The sequence below is a fragment of the Python bivittatus genome, unplaced genomic scaffold (assembly GCF_059951505.1).
Source record: "Python bivittatus isolate LINGU-HERP-01145 unplaced genomic scaffold, Pbiv_v1 ctg000020_np1212, whole genome shotgun sequence".
Classification (NCBI taxonomy): domain Eukaryota; kingdom Metazoa; phylum Chordata; class Lepidosauria; order Squamata; family Pythonidae; genus Python; species Python bivittatus.
This window is the reverse complement of record NW_028277030.1, coordinates 62295856-62309523: the sequence shown is the minus strand read 5'-3', so window position 1 is coordinate 62309523 and position 13668 is coordinate 62295856. Positions and strand designations below refer to the sequence as shown.

General features: G+C 40.0%; 1 protein-coding gene across 7 annotated transcripts in view; it reads right to left on the bottom strand.

Moving 5' to 3' along the window:
* NT5DC1 (5'-nucleotidase domain containing 1) overlaps nucleotides 1-13668 on the bottom strand; it is a 94130-nt gene that overhangs the window by 60039 nt on the left and 20423 nt on the right. The gene's annotated exons all lie outside the window — the stretch shown is intronic.

Below are 13668 nucleotides of genomic sequence, written 5' to 3'. Positions count from 1 at the left end.
ACATCTACGGAAGGCAGACTAAGTGATAGTCCTGTTAATGTCTAAAGAGAATGCAATTTAGCTACATTTATTGCAAAAGACAGGAAAAGGGAGATAGACATCATTCTTTTCACAACCTAGGGAAGTGCTCAAGAGCTTACTTCCTGCATATGTATTTCCACTGAAATTTGGTGACAACTCGTGGAAGGACTGTATGACTGAATGGGGGAAAGGAGAGACAGAAAAGTGGCATGATTTCTGAGGTGAAGTACTACAAAATGACTTGCTCTGTGGTGTCTGAAACTTTATTTTCTTATCACCTAAGAAAGTGAATGTTTTTATCCCACACATTCAACTGTTATGGGGAAGGGATGACACATATTATTATACTGAATAACAAGTACTGGTAGTCCTTGCTTAACGACCATTCATTTATCGACTTCAAAATTACAACACTGCTGAAAAAAATGGACTTAAGACCTGTGGCCAAAGTTATGGCTGTTGCAACACCGTGGTCACGTGATCAAAATTTGGGTGCTTTGCAGCCTGCCTGCAGTTACAACCACAGGGGTGCTGCAACTCCCCCCACCTATCTCTCCCCCCGATCTATGCCTTTTTGGCTGCCCTGCACAGTGGCACTTGGCGGCAGCGCCAGGGTTGGGGCTGAAGTAGAGGCCCGGGGCCCTCAGCAGTGTCAGCCAGCTGCCACAGCTATCCCAGGCTTCTACTTCAGCTCCAGCACCACTGCTGCCACTGAGAAATGCTGCTTCAAGCCCCACACCACAGCCAGCCACCCCAGCACTATTGCACAAAGCCCGAGTTGCCCCCACCGCCCTGCGCTCCATTGTCTCATGGCTTTCATCAAACTAGTCTTGATGTGCCTAGGTTTTCAGTCCAAGTACAGTTCTTGCAGTCTGCAGGATGACATCTTTAAACTGCATTCACTTTTCAGAACAGGTTCCTATAAGCAGTAAATTGCCAGAGTGTTTTTCATTAAGTACAACTTGCAAACATTAAGTACAACTTGCAAACATTGGACTTGGCCTGGGTGTTGCAGTCTGCCGATGTTGAATGACTTTCTGACAGTCCTTGGTTGCTTACGATGTAGAGGAGCTAATTTTGTGCAGGTTGAGGACTGTTAGGACTAGTGTGTGATCTGTCCAGCACTCAGCACCTCGCATGGCTCAGGTGATAGTGACATCTCTAAGGTTGCACTGACATACTATGACATAGTCAAGTAGGTACAGTGTTTGGACCTGGGATGTATCCAGGTAGTTTTGTACTTGTTTGCAAGTCCAAACATTGTGTTAGTGATGCACAGGTTGTGCTTGGCACATTTGCTCAGAAGCAGCAGGCCACTGCTATTTAGTTTTCCCACCCCATGTCTCCTGAGGACTCAGTTGTCCCAGTTGTCACTATCTGTCCCTGCCCTAGCGTTGAAGTTGCCCAGAATGACAAGTTTGTTGCTGGTGGGGATTGTTCGAATAATCTGGTCCAGGTCCTCGTAGAAACCTTGTCTTCATCTGGACTCATGAGAGTTAGTGCGTAAGCTCTGACAGTGGTGCTATACCGGGACTTGCTGAGAGGAAAGTGGAACTTCATAATGCATTCATTTATTCCAGTGGGTGGAGTAGAGATGTTCTTCAGCAGAGCAGTTTTGATTGCAAAACCTACCCCATGAGTACTGTTGCCAGTCTGTGGTTTCCCAGAAGAACATATATCCACTCACTACTTCTTGTAATGAACCCTCCTCTGCCAGCCTGGTCTCACTAAGTGCAGCAATGTCAATGCTATAATGGCGAAGTCTGGCTGCCATGAGTGCTGTTCATCTTTCAGGCCTTGACACCTTGTCTCTATCCAGTGAGGTGTGGCTGTTCCAGGCTCCAAAAATGAGTCTTCTTTGATTCGTTTTTCTTGATGCTTGACCGCTAAGGAGATGATCTGCCAGCTACGGTTAGCTAGCTAGATATTGTGGGGCAAGCAATGTTTAGGGTACCTTTTCAAACCCCTCCCTCATGCAAGGGTGGACAGTGCTATCTTAGAAGGGCTGCCCAGTCACTCTAGATGCTGCCAGACATCTCTGTTGTCCCAGGTACTGAGATGAATAACCACTGGTCCAAGGGCCGCCCATGTGCTGGTTTGTGACTATAACTGCCAGTGGTCATCTCCACCTGTTCCTTCACCACTCCCCCATATCGTACAGAGCTCAATGAATTAGGTTTGGACTGAGATGATTTGCAGACGAGTTGTAGATGAAGATGAATCACACAACAGAAACCTGTGTGTGATGGAGTTTCAAGTGGAACAGCCGATGCACGGGGGGAGTCCCACTCTTTCAGCATAACAGGCCTTAATCCAATGGCATGGAGAACCGTTATGACTGGAGACCTCTTCTGCTGCAGTGGATGACCAGGATGTCTAAGTGTCTTGTGCTCTTAGCACTCCACAATGCCTGCTGGGCCTGCCTTCTTAACTGTTGGACCATTGATCAGTCTCCTCTGTGCAATCTGCCAGGACCAGACTTCACATGCTAGGATAGACAAATCCCCTATCTCACTGAGAGTTGAAGACCCATTGGCTACTCTCACCTGGTTTGGCCCACCTGCTGAGATGGTTGACCAGGGTATTGCCGCTGCACATATTATAGCCACTTGGAGCCACAGGCGAGGACCAAAGGTGAACGAGCAGCCCCAGAAAGGGCATGGCAGGCCCCTCCACCAGAGGTGCTACCCCATCCTGGACACCCCATACACTGCTACATTACAACATACATACACATTTACATACAACATACAATTACATACACATACATTACTACACTCAGGTGGTAATTACAATCAAGGAAGCAGTTCCATTAGTTTCTATTTTATGGTAGAAAATATCACTTTCCCATGACTAGCATTTGAACTATGTCCAGTCTGCCAAAACTGAGTTCTGGGTAAAGAATTTTTCATTGCTTTACATCACCCCCAGAGTATTGGGCATCAATTGCAAACTCCTTCTGGAAAATTATCTACACTTGGATACAAGTATTATTTACTGTTCATTTAATAGAACTAGTCTGTTTACTGCTGCACAAGCATTGGATGACCTTTTTGGTCTCACATACACACAAAAAAGAAAATATTCATCTGAGGCTGCTCAGGTTCATTCTCCACCCCCTTGTACCCATTAATTATAATATTCCAGCCTTCCCCAGGAATACTGAATGTAACTCTTGTAGGGTATCAACTACCCATTCTGAGAAATGATTCTTGCAAGACTAAAACCTATCAAAGTAATATATATATACTACAGACCCAAATTCTGGCAGATACAGATGAAAAATAAGCAATGGCATTCTAATGATGACATATTTGTTTGTAGCCAATAATTGGTCATGTTAAATTTCTTCTCTTGCAAAGAGTATGTTCTGCTAAACACAAACATGCACCTTCATGCTGAATAGCACCCTGGGATGCATTGAAAAAAGCCTAGTCAGTTTCTGGCAAAATACCAGTGTTCAAAAAATATTGTCATTTTTAGCTTAGCTTAGCTTAACTTAAAAAAAAAACAACTTTTAGCAAAGTAAATAAATACAGTAACAGAAATAAATCTAACCTGATTTTCAAATACCAGTGATATAATAATAGCATGAGCAGCTTTTCATGAGCTTTTAAACATGGTACGTCATGCCAAGTGTTGATATGTAAATAAAATATGGCATGCGTATTTCCACTGCACTTCTATAATCTCTTGACAGCTGCGTAAGTGGAGGACAACCACCATGGTGAGAAAGTCGACTTCTGGTTAGACAAAGTAGAAGGAGAGCTATTCTTGTACCTTGCATTTTCCATGTTCTTTCCACTTTTGATGGACTACATGGAAATGGAAGGGAAAGAGGGAAAATACTGAGATTTAGTGGAAGGTATGATAATATGGAATTGGAAGCAAGGATTTCTCTGTGCCAAACTGAACCAATTCAAAACATTTTGTAGTTCATTTAAAGTAAAAAAAAAAAAAAAAATTAGGTAGGGAAAGGTAATTGAATAGATCCAAAGAAAACATTCTTTCTTATTCAAATATGTATATACAATGGAGATTTACAAACATTTAAATCACACTTCCTCATTCTTGTTATTTCTCTCAAAACCCCTGATCTGGAGGGGATCAGGTTGGGAAAGGCTATAACAGTTGAACACTTTTCACTCTCTTTGACTATGCTGGTGAGAATATTAGTATTCCCATATTTCATTATTTATTGATTTTTCAATTTTGGTTCACATCATGGTCTTCTGTGCCAAGTATCACAATTTCTGAATATCCATTATAAAAATGTTGGAAAGAAAAAAGTCACATTCAACAAAGGTAAGGAATTTTAAGCCTTAATCCTTCCCTTAGGGAAAAGATAACTGAAATGTAAATGTGACAAAGAAACAAACAATTTGTAGAGTGGTTAAAATGACACTAAAATGTCAGGCAGAGCAACAGTGGAACTGCAAAGCTCCATTATGTTGGTCACAGATAAAAAGGAACAATATTAATATCTCATTAATTTATTTAAAGAAACAGGGATGTCGTTTTAATTTACTACCTGTAAGATAGCAGTTAGGGATAGACAAGGGTGTTACCTGAATGCCTATGTTAAAAATAGAAATGCTAGTATCAAAGATGCTTACCATTTTGTGCATGTCAGCATTAGCTATAGAGTGAAAATTACAGAATGAAAATTAAAAATTTATTTTATTTATTTTTATATATCAAATTTGTCACCACCCATCTCATTGAAATGACTCTGGGTGGTTTACAGAACAGTTAAAATCAATTAAAATTACAAAATTACAATCTACTATTAATAAATAGAAAATAAATGGATCCAAGAATAATTGGCAGTCACTCAGGGAGCCTCATCAAGGTGCCAGCCACCCCCAGTATTGGGTAAGATCATTATCACCCCATGCAACTTGGCAGAGCCAGGTCTTTAATCCTTTCCAGAAGGCCGGGAGTGTGGGGGCCTGCCCCACCTCTAGGGGGAGAATATTCCAAAGGGTGGGGGAAACGGCAGAGATGGCTCTCCTCCTGGGCCCCACCAGCCAACATTCTCTTGCTGATGGGATCCACAACATGCCCTCTCTGCCTGACCCGGTGGGATGGGTTGATGTGATGGGGGTGAGATGGTCCCTCAGGTAACCTGGACCCATGCCATGTAGAGCTTTAAAGGTAATAAACATCATTTTGAATTGGACCTGGAAGCAGACTGGGACCCAATGCAGCTCGCACAGTAAAGGTGTCATATGTGCCGTTCTTCGGGCACTCAAAATTGCCCATGCAGCTGCATTTTGAACCAGCTGATTATTTATAATTATTATTATATTTATAATTATTTATAATTAAACAGAAAATACTCTGTTAGGAATGCAACCTCTTTTGCTTCCATCTTACAAAGAGCTGTAAGTATATGTCTGAAAAATAGTTCATGTAAGGTTCTTGACAGACATATCTGGAAGAAATTATTTGGCAATGAAATTTTTCATGTAACAGAAAAGGTATAAAGATGGTCTTCCAGCATTTATTTGGTGGATTATCACTGCTGTATCTTCAGTTATTTAGAAACCACAGTTCCACTGAGAACAGTACTGAATCCTGATCAGGTATTCATCTTAAGTGGCTTCAGACGGAATGCAAATGCAATGCAATGAATCAGTTTCACTGAAGCTGATCAGGAAGCAGACACGAATTAACTGCTTCAGATGTTAAACCCTTTGGTTACATTCATTTCCATATATGCAGATTCAAAAAAAAAAAGGTGCATCCATCTTTCAAAATATAACAAGATTATGAATTTTAAAGGGGAAATGGGATTTTCTAAAACACAAGGGAGTTCTTGAGAAGATGGGAGGCAGATACAGAGCATAAACAACTGATCCTGCCTTTAAAAATACAGACATTCAAAATCTATCCTGTTTTAAAAAAACACATTCAAACACTGATTTATTATGCTACAAAAGAAAAGGGCTAAAAACATTTTGTTAAATACCTGAGCACCTGTTTACACATGGGGTGTTCTCCTTCATGAATCAGATGTTTGCTGGGGACAAGGTTGAAAGAAATGAATGCTTCTATTCACGAACTTTGCTACCTGCTGAAAAAGTGTACTTTGCGAAATAGCTCCGCAACAGTGATGGAAGATTTCTCTTAATTATGTGGTTTTTGAGGAAATACCTTGAACCTTTTTACCTCCAAGGAGACTGGATTTAGCTGTGACCTCTCCTATAGCTTCCACTCAGGATGTCACTTGGGAACACACATTGAAGGAAAGCAAGATCCTCGTTTAGAAATAAGGGGGAGAAGGCTATTTTTTGTTTGTGGATCAGAGCAGTCATAAACCCAAGTAACCCAATACTTATTTTACCACTTGGATGTATGCACATGGATTTCAATGACAGAAATAAAACTAGGGAAATAAATTAGGATGCTTAAAGGTAAGAGAAAAGTTAACATTATCAGCTTATTCGCTTAAAAAAACAAGTCAGTCTACTTGACCATTTGTTTTTCAAGGGACAGACTCTTTCCAATATTAATTATCATGTAACTCAAAGGAGTGTGTCTTCTTATGCTGGAAAAGGCAGTTTCAACAAATCTCTATCTTCCACTCACTTTCTTTGCCCTCATAAGAGAAACCAAGGGTTTTGACAGATTGTACTCTTCCTCAATCTCAGTTGTGGTGCAGGCAGAAACAGAAGTGGAAGTACCAGAAGAAAAGTAATAATCCGCAATACTGTGGTTATGCACCACAAGATTTTTTTTTTTCCTCTTGTCCCATCAATTGACTGATCAATGATGATGGTCTATGGGTCAACTGATGAATTGTCTGCCCTAATGACCACTAGTTGGCAACAAAGAGTTAAGGTTTTTGCATTCCTTGGCTGCCATCTAGCGATCTGGATTTGTGCAGCCAAGATGTAGTCACTGGATAGGTGCTCCTGAAGAGCTGGAGTTTGAGAACGGGGTTTAGTGTGAGAGCTGTAAGCTACCCCAAGAATGTATTATGAGGAGAAGTGAGGACTTCAACATTTATTTTTATTTATTAAATTTGTCCCCTGCCCATCTCCCCCCAATGGGGGACTCCAACGGGACATGCCCCATATTGCCTGCATCCAGTGTCTTGAAGTGGGATATTAGGGACTATATCACTTCCAGAGTGTAGCAACTCAGGAGGACACTGAGACACAGGATGAGGCATGTGTTCAGGAAACCATTAATGCACTGTCCTCATACCAGGGCAAAGTGGCTGTGTAGATCTACCCAGAGAGCTAGTGCATGAAGAAGCAAGTGGCCTTGTCCTCCTCTTGCATAAGGAGACTGTACCTGTATGTTCTGTATTCTGCTCAAAGGCTGAGTGAGATTATGCAGAGTATTAAAACTCATACACTTTGTATCAACACAGGCTGTATGTATAAACTCAGTATGTGGACTTTCCATCCCAATCCAACTTCTTCTTGATATGGAAAGCATAATGGTACAAATGTTGCTCATTTTTCCAGGAGTTTTAGTACATGAAAAAGATACAGAGGTCAAAATATTTTAAATGAAAAGACAGGCAGGTAGATCTTAAAATACTGTAAAACATCAATAGTATAGTTTTTTCCTGAGGTCTAATAGTGTAGTGAAGACTTAAACTAAAACTCAGTTGGCATCAGTAGGACCAAGTCACAATCAGACCTTAACCTGAAAAATCAAGCATAATACTGGTATATATATATATATTTCTAATACAATTACATGTAGGAGGATGATCATCCATTAAACTTATCACAAGAAAAAATATTAGAAAGTAACCCATAATCAACTTGCGGTTGAATAGAATGCCTACGGTTAATTCTAGTCTGACCATAAGGCAGGCGCTGGAAGACCTACTATTGATCCTGGAGACTTAGGCCCTGGTGGTGAACTTTCTGTTGTGATACCTTTTTACTAGGTTCTCTTCTGCTTAACTGATATTCTCAGCCTGAGCAGTTGTGTTGATTTCTATGGGAATGGAGTAAGCAAATAAGCAGAAAGGGGCCCAGTAAAGCAGAGGCCCTGCTGAGGTCATCTTCCCTATTCCAGAAGCAGAGTTACTACTTGGTACACCCTATTCCAGCTTATGACTGGCATCACAGGAAGAACCAATATCTCAAAGAACCTGTCTACCATGGTTAAAACCACCAGCTCTTCTATTCACAAAAACTCATAAAATATATGTTTTTTTAAATAAGCAGTTCTGTGTATATTCAGGAAACTCAGAACATTATGTTACTTTTTAAATATAGAATTATAGTGCATACGTTATTTTAACTAAAGCCTCAGCATCATAACTGGTTGCAGGTAAACAGTTTCCAGAAAAAACAACTATGCTATTAGAACTTGGCTGGATAAAATAAAAATATCCTTACAGTAAATAAAGTGCTATGATAAGGAATCACCCTAAATGACCACTCAAGTTATGCATCTAATGCCAAGATAAACAAGCCTCTCTTTCATTGTTGAATGAATAAGGGTATAATTGCAAGAAAATGCTGATGTTTGGTATGTGCTATGTACATAGGATGTAAATAATTATACCTATTTTAATAAAGTAACACTGCAGTACAGTTCTTTCTCAGAAATCCCACTGAAGTTACTAAATTCTGAATTTATCCTCAGCCTTGCAGCCTTACAGGGAGTTCCGATAGGCTAATCAAAAGAGCCATTAAGATGTTAGAGCTGATACCAATATACCATATGATCACCCAGCAAAAGCACAACAGCTGCAATTTTTAAAAAATGAGGTAACATGACAGACTTCACATTATCCATAAATATAAGGCATTATTCAGCACAGGACAAAGCTGACATATTAGCTGGGTGCAGGAAACTGTCTCAGTAGATGGCATCTATGCCAGCTGGGATCCTCTACCAGGGCTTATGGCTATGCTATGGTTAGCAAAAAAAAAAGATACTGATTATCCAGAGCATACAGAAGTTTGTACAGGTAGTCCTCGTTTAGCAACCACAATTGGGACCAGCAACTTGGTCATTAAGCGAAGTGGTCACTAAATGAAACCACACCTGTGCTTATGATCTTACTTCAGCCTTCCTTTGCTTTACAGACCTGAAAAGGTTGTAAATGCGAGGATTGGTTGCAAAGTTACTTTTTCATCACCATAACTGTGGTTGCTAAACATCCCCCCTAACAGCTGGCAAATTAACATTGCTAGGAAGCTTTTAAAACTATCCAATGTCTTCAATATAAGTAGGAGAAACTGGTAGTTATTGCCAATGTATTGGTACATATTATAAAATATTTGTGTATTTATTTATGCAATTTCTATAGCCGGCCATCTCAATCCAAGTGACTCTAATATCTAATACCTAATAACACCTTAGATATTCAAATACCTATGAATGTGGATACACATTTATAGTCTTTGTTGGTATGCTCATATCTGAAGTATTTGTAAGTGCTAATAAATTCACCAATTGCTTGCCAATTTCTCCTTCTTTTATTTAAGTAGTAGATATTTTAAAAAGTTTCCTAGCAATTTTAACAAAAAGCCACTTTGCAAATTCCAGTATCAGTGGAAAAATAATCATATCATATATAGCATGAAGCAAAACTTGAGTTAATATTCAATGAGCTAAAAAAAATCTCCCCCCATTCTGCTTCTGACGTATTTCAACACCTCTTAAACATATAGTTTACAATAATTAAATTATTGCATTTATCGTCTTTTTTGTTATGAGATGCAGCCTTAGGAATAATAGATGTATCCTTAGGAATAGGCAAATTCACCAGACAGATTAGTTACTTTTCAGGGCTGGCTGGCTGGCTGGCTGGCTGAATGAGGTGTGTGTATGCGTGTGTGTGTGTGTGTGTATATATTCACACACACACACACGTATTTACTCAACCTGGCTCATTATGATATTCAACTAATGGGCCTTTAAAATGTTCTTCTGTCACATACTACTTTGCATAGCTACCATATCATGTCCATGTTAACTGTCCTGAAAAGCAACTCATAAGTTATTTAAATTAAAATTACCATAAATGAGCATAAATAGAAATATGTATAAAGTATTAATATAAATGTACTTCATCATTATATTAATATCAATGATGTACTTCATAAAACATGCCAATAAATGCTGATTATTTAAATATAATCATAAAAGATGACTTCTAAATTACTGCACAAATGTTGCTGCACAAATGGAAATTCTGTTCTCACTTGTGAATAAAGGAAGAAGTATTGGAGGACCATTTTCCCCTCTGAATACAGTTGCCAAGAATCACAACAAAAAGGTGCACTCATGTTCATGTCCCAAAGTGAGCCATGGTGAAACAGAGGGCTGGATGAATCAGATTCTGAGCTCATTCAAACTGGCGATTCCTGTGTTTAATCAGAGGCCCCGAGGACTTCAGTCTGCTCTGAACGGTGAAATTCCGTGTGTACCATTCGCCTTCCTGAGGTTGTTTGTTCCTTCGCTCCCAAGTTTGTGGCATATCATGATGGATCTCATGAGCCATGAGCACCCCAAAATCACATCCCCTTTGCCTCGGTTTTCCTTAAGCTCAATATCCTTATTCCGTATGTATCGGACAACAATCCCTATCATTTCCTGCCGCCATTACTGGGAATTGGAGAAGTTTTAATCCAGGACATCCAGAAGGCATCGGGTTGTACTAAGAGTTTCCTAACTAATAAGGGAAGAAGAAGGGCTAACCTTGACATAATTAAAAAAATATAAGATGATTTAAGAGTAGAATCTGGCCCTGCTTCCTAAATCTAGCTTCGTTAGGCTAGGATCCTTTTTTTTTAATCTGTATCTTTGGTTAAGTATTCAAATAAGAAAAGGGGGCGAAAGTGCATTTTCTAAAGCAAGAGTTATTACAAATAGCAAGGAGGTAATACAAATAGCCCCATAATTCATGTACAAACCTAAAAAGAACTATATTTGTGTCAGGCATGAGACTCATTCCAGGTCAGGAGGGGAAGAAATGAAGTCAGCATGGTTCTGTGTACTTTTGTCTTGACCAAATGCATGTACACAGAAACTATTTAGTTTTTTGTGTTTTGCTTGCTGCGAGAAACCTGTAAGACATTTTTGAAAATAAAAAGCAGAAACACATGAAGCACTGACTGCCAGTCCCTTCAGAGCCTGTGGACAACTGTACAAAGTGTGGAGTGGGGTTGCTGCACTTATGGTATGATGGCCCCAATGTATCATAAATGATAAATGACAGATCAAGATGATTGAACAAAGTCTTGATCCTTCAATGCACCTGCACTCATGCTCTCATAAATGGATCTATTGCCTACTTAGATCCATGTACCTAATATACAGGGAATGAAATATGGAGATTACAGTTGAGTTAAAGCCCATACCAAAACTGCAAATATGGCTTCCAGACAACGTAGTGGAAGCTGTTTCAAGTAAAGCAAGCAGACTTCCTGTACTATTCATAGGCTGAATCAACGGCATACTTTGCACAGCTTTGTGTGTGTGGCATGCCAGTTGTGCTTGTTCCTGGACTGAGGGAGCCCTGCTCAGAACTTGTGCCTTAGTCATCTCCTGAATGGATAACTGCAACAAGCTCTATGTGGAGCTCTCCCTGAAGAGTATTTGGAGGCTTCAACTGGTGCAGAATTGGGTGGCGTGGGCTGTTATGGGTGCTGGTCGTTCTGCACATGTGACACCTCTGCTCCACAAGCTGCGTTGGCTAGTGTCATCTGTTGGGGCCCAGGAGGACAGCCTTTTCTGCTGTGGTGCTCACCTTCTGAAACATCATCCCCCCAGAAACCTGACCCTGCTGGCTTCTTGCAGGGCTTTCAAAACCTGGCTTTGCCATCGAGCCTGGGGCCCTGATAGCATGGGTGAGCCCACGTCATGGGTTGTTTGAGTGTTTATGAGTCTTCTTGTCTGCTATTTTTATGTCAGTTTTTTAAAAAAAATTGGTTGTTTTTTACTGTCTTTATTCCGTTTTAATTGTGAGCCACCCAGAGTCATGTACATGAGGTGGGCAGCCTTTAAATTTACTAACCACATACATACATACATACATACATCTAATGCATAATCTGATCACACTGTGGAGGAAGAATTGCCTACTATAAAATGGCTCATAGCTGAACAATCAACATACATGAGGCCTCTTGGACAGAGATGAATATACTTTTCTATGTGCTGAAAACAAGGGTTTTCAAACTGTACCACCATGACTTGTCCAGAACATAGCCTTATAGGTGCTTAGATATCTTATCCAGTTAAGGAAATCCAAACATTCAAGGGAACACAAGCCTGCTTTCTCCCCTGAAGTGAAGGAGGCTATGTCACCAAGCATAGATACATCTTCATACACATTAGATATTCTCCCTCAGTGTGGGATATAGTTAGTAGGGCTGTGTCCAACATGTGAAAAAGGGGCTTTCTTTCTCAAAGCTTTAGAGTCCACTTTCTTTGGAAGATCTGCATGATTGCAGAAGCATCTGCAGGATCCACCACTTCTGTCAAAATGATAACAGCAGCACTGTGCCATCACAACACAAGCTCTGCTTCTTTCATATAGGAATGTGACATCATGACACACGTACAAAATGGGCAGACACTTTGTCAAGTCAGTGTAGAGCTTGCGACGCATCACTGTGATGCTCCTCTCATCACTGGCCACCCTGCTGCATGGCTGTTTCGAAGGCTCTCCTTTGCTATCTCCATTTGTACGAGCATGCCCACTGCTTTGCTGACAATCCCAGAGTTAGTGTTATCTACGCACGCACCTGCACGGAGAGCCGGGGACAGCTTCAAAGAGGCTGTGCAAGTCTTTCAAAGGGTGCTGTGAGTTTAACGCTTCAAAAAAGGGTGATTCACTTGCACCAACAGAATTTCTGAAGTACCTCTTCCAAATGCTTTATATGGTCTAATAGTTGCACTCCTTGTTTAAGTTTCTTCTGTTTCAGTGACTGGGAATTTGGGGCTTGGAGAGCTTTTTCTGATGGAATGTGTCATTTCCTATTAAAAAAAAAAAATGTATGGAGCAAAAAATCCACTAATGGAGGGTGGAAACTGCCTAATTCAATAGGATAAATGAGTCCTTATATTCCCAGAGTTTGACGCTAAATTTTTGCAATGTTCCATTTTTAATGCAAAAAAATCCTCTTTTGAATGACTTATTAATAGGAGGATTGAGAAACAGAAGAAACCTTTTTTTAAAAAAATGGGGAAAGCAAACATGAAAATGGGTGAATTAGGCATAGAAAATCTACATAAAAGAAAATACATACTAGTCCTTACAGATTGGTGGAGCCCTTATCATACTTTACTTGCTGGGATTATCTGCCAAAACCCCCCTGATAATAAATCTAGTCCTGGCATGGTTTACTCATTCTTTCCTCCTTTTGCTGCAGAGAAGGGGAGGGAGAGATTTCAATCAAAACAAACCTTAGTCTTTTCTATTTTTAAGGCACAGGTACTTTCTGAAGATAAGCTACTAGCCTGTTCTCAGTTTTAGTACAATTAAAGTAAATTCATGAATGGAGAGTGCAGCCAAAATAATAATAATAGAAACCCAATCTGACACAACATGTTTAGCCAAGAAAACTTTCCACCATAATTAGCATTTTCTTGGTTTGAAGGTGGAGCTACTACACAGTGCAACTTCATCACAGAAGGCATAAACAGTATAAATAA